This window comes from Alnus glutinosa, chromosome 5 (genome assembly GCF_958979055.1).
Source record: "Alnus glutinosa chromosome 5, dhAlnGlut1.1, whole genome shotgun sequence".
NCBI classification, from domain to species: domain Eukaryota; kingdom Viridiplantae; phylum Streptophyta; class Magnoliopsida; order Fagales; family Betulaceae; genus Alnus; species Alnus glutinosa.
This window is the reverse complement of record NC_084890.1, coordinates 12,519,451-12,523,582: the sequence shown is the minus strand read 5'-3', so window position 1 is coordinate 12,523,582 and position 4,132 is coordinate 12,519,451. Positions and strand designations below refer to the sequence as shown.

Genomic DNA, 4,132 nt, shown 5'->3' with positions numbered 1-4,132 from the left:
TCGTCATTTCACATGATTAATCTTACGAAACTACTCCTAAATATAAAATTAACATTGAAAAAAATGTTTGGTTGTTTAATGTGACTATTGGGTAATTTCAAGTGTTTGAAATTACCTGAGGGCAATTTCATAATTTCACATGTCCAGAATTACAAAAATGCCCCTACATATAAAATTAAGATGTATGTTCCTTAAATAAAATTTAGGTATACATAATGTGTCAATTGGGTGATTTCATGTGTTTAAAATTACACAGGGGCATTTTCATAATTTTGCACGATTGAAATTACGAAAATGCCCCTATATATAAAATTAAGGCGTATGTTCCTTGTACTGATTTCTCTCTAATTCACAGGTTAAGATGCGTTCTCCGAGGAGGAGGTTTCGAGGTTTTAAACTCACATCACGGAGGCCACTTGTCGAGCAGACACCGTCTAGGGATGACAGTGCTAGCCCTAGTGTGCAGCCAGCATAAGGGTCGAGATCTGGCGAGACTGTGGACACACTGACAGCGTGCTGACCGACACCGTCTAGGGATGACGGTGTTAGCACTAGTGAACAGCCAGCATAGGGGTCGAGATCTAGTGAGACTATGCACACACCGGCAGCATACCGACCGACACTCCCCGGTGAGCTTGGGTACCAGTCCCCACATTCCCTAGCAGACACCTAGCATTGTTCACCAAACCTATCGGGCATGCACGATTTCATGACCAATTTCGATACTCCTTCCCCTACCCAGATGGCAGAGTTTTTCAATGACATGGAGATTGGAGACGTTGGTGGTGCACATGTTGCACCTGCCATGGACATTATTGAACAGGAGCTAGCTGAACAAGACTTGCGCCCTGACCAGCTCCTGTTGATCGGTATGTAACTATATATATATATATATATATATATATATATATATATATATATAGTTTCAATTTATATCGCTAACAAGTAATGTGTACGTGTTAGGTCCAAATTCCAATGGTGACAATCAATACTGTGACGACCATTTTTTTTTTTTAAACATACATAAATGGATCTTCACAGTGGCACAACTACTTGTCGCTCAGCCAACATAACGTACGCGTTCCATAACATGTACTTGATAATCAGAGTTACATTTAACACAGCGGAATATAAATATCAATATGCAACGGAACACATCATAAGCGGAAATACATCTAATACATAACTGTTAATTACAACAACGAGAGCCATTTACGAGTCTATCTATTTAAGGTTTATAAAACATATTACACTAATTACATACTAAAATACGGGCTCAATAAATACATAAGCCACGTAAAACACGAGCCATAAAAATAGAATACCCAAAATACGAACTACCCATGAGTCCATAACTTATGACTGTCGCGATGTGCTCCAATCATAGCATCCCATACACTAGGTGAACGAGTCAATATCTATATCCGCAGAACCTGCAACCAAAGCATCAATATCTGTACGGTTGCAGGGGTTGCCGCATCCGTACAGGTGGAATTATGAGCCCACCGCCTTAGCATAAATAATTACACTAAGACCTCAGAGGTATACTATTCACTGAGTTTTCGTAAAGAACCAATTTTTCTTTATTTTAGTCTTGCGAGCACTATAACAGCTATCAATTTATAAACATTTGTTTGAAAACCCCCATAGTTGATTTAGCAAACACTGACTAATAGAAAACATTTAAAGTATACTATGTAGCTGCGAACACATATAGAAGTTACAGTCATCCCACCTTGGAAACAACTACATATCTTCTCACCTACTATAAAACTATTGTATTTTGTGGCTTAAATGTACAAAGAAACAGCATTTCCAGATGTGATAACTTCATGTCAAAAGACATTCACATTACCCAATCCAATAGTGTACAATCTAGGTACATCAAGCATAAAACAATGGTGGCTCAAATGTACAAAGAAACAGCATTGCTAGATGTAGGTAACTTTATGTCAAAAGACACTTACATTACCTAATCCAGTAGCGTACAATCTAGGTACAACAAGCATAAAACAATGGCATCTTACTCAGCAATACAAAGAAACAACATTGCCAGATGTAGGTAATCTCATGTCAAAAGACAGTTACTTAACCCAATCCAGTAGCGTACAATCTATGTATACTAAAGCTCGATTCCTTTAAATCATGCAACAAGAAATATATATATCATAAAAACGATATAAACAAACACACCAAGATATATGTATGCATATGCTAAGCGAACGGGGACCGTATCCCAAAGGACAGGGATCGTACCCCAAAGGACAGGGACCGTATCCCCAAAGGACAGGGACCGTATCCCATATTAACGTCGAGTCCGTAACTCCAGAGAACAGGGACCGTATCCCAAAGAACAGGGACCGTATCTCGAGGTTTATGCCGTTAAGCACGCAATGCATCATGTCCCCTCTTTATAACTCACACTAAAAATCTCAATAATTTACAATGCAACCCTAGTCTACAAAAATCCACAACCATATCCTAGAGTCACACCATTTATTCAAACTCCACATATCATATACATACTTCAACATCATCATAATTTCAAGATATTCAAAAGTACTCAAATCATCCAAAACAGATATATTCAACATACAGTTGGTTCATATTTATAAAAACAATATATATTTTGCAATTCATCATATATAAAAATAATATTTCTCAGTGAGTAGAATATTCACCTTGGCTGCGCGGATATTAAGCACTAGGTCTCCTAGACACCACCATGCAATGCATTACTGTAAAAACAATACATTGCACATTATTGACAACTTTTAATATTGGACTCACATTTAGCTCCTAAATTGCTCAAGAGCTAACTCATGGAAAACTTATAATATTTTAAGGGTTCCAAACGCCTACCCATAAATCCTAGACACTAACTAAAACTTAAACAATACTAACCTAAAGTATTTACTAAGGGTTAGATATTAAAATTACTATTTAATTATTTACTCATAATATTAATTACTAACCCGTAATTAATTTCACAAACCCATAAATTATTTTCACTAACACTTAAAATAATATTAGCCCTAAAATTATATTCACTAATCTCTAAATAATTTATCACTAACATTTTCTCAATATCATTACCTCTAATATTATGTTCATTAATCTTTTTACAAAAATTACTAACTTATTAACATAATTTAACTATCTAAATTTTAATCACTTAAAACTCCCAAATTAATTTAACCCATAAAATTAGGGTTTCCAAAATTAACCCATAATTTATAAAATACTAACTTAATCACAACAAATATTAATCTCACTAACATAAACACTAATCTATTTAAAATAACATTAATCCCTAAATTAGGAATTAAAGGAACTTACCCAAAAATTTATTCAAATAATACCCGGTGTTTGGAGAATCTTTGCAAGCTCCAAATAACACAAAGCCTAAAGAAAACACTATATCAAACTCATATTTTGCTAGATTTAACCAAAAATCTCAAAATATGAATTTAACTATTTACCTCAAAACGATCGGTAGAAACGTAGATCCGAGTGCTAGGATTACGTTTTTAAAGACGGATTGAAGATTGGACCGTTAGATCTTTGAAAATCACAACTTTTGTATATAGGGAAATCTCCCTCTCCCCCCTTATCTCTTCTCTCGGCCACACTGCCTCTCTCCTTCTTCTTCTTTTTTTAAGTGAGGCGCTGCCTCACACCTTATCTTCTTTATTTGTCTCTTTTATTTTTTTATTACTTTTTTTTTTTTACTGAAGGGCCATCTGGCCCTTCATTTTACCATACGCCCCGTTTTAGTGGCGCATGTGGTCCCTTTAGTGGTGTGGGGCGCTGGTCGTTATATATATATATATATATATATATATATATTACTCTTTTTTTTTTATAATTGTTTATTTGACCTTTTTTTTATTATTTCTTTTCTCTTTTAATTTTATTATTATTATTATTTTCTATTTCTCTTATTATTATTTTTTTTTTCAATTTTCTTTAGACTTTAAAAATATTCTCTTGCATTTTTTAATAACACTAAATTAACTTAACTAATTATTTACTTAAATTTTATACTTTAATTATTAAATAATGCCTCGGACATTACAAATACGGAATAGTTACAGACTTGCCATTGTATTGGGAGATCCCACCGGGAAAG

The 4,132-nt window shown here is 34.4% G+C and overlaps 1 long non-coding RNA gene across 1 annotated transcript; it reads right to left on the bottom strand.

Moving 5' to 3' along the window:
* Positions 1–1,114: 1,114 nt before the first annotated feature.
* On the bottom strand, positions 1,115–3,643 carry LOC133869645 (uncharacterized). The gene is made up of 4 exons (XR_009900487.1): positions 3,483–3,643; positions 3,340–3,405; positions 2,682–2,738; positions 1,115–1,454 (listed from the first exon to the last, which is right to left on the bottom strand). It is a non-coding gene; the product is annotated as an uncharacterized LOC133869645 (long non-coding RNA).
* Positions 3,644–4,132: the final 489 nt, after the last annotated feature.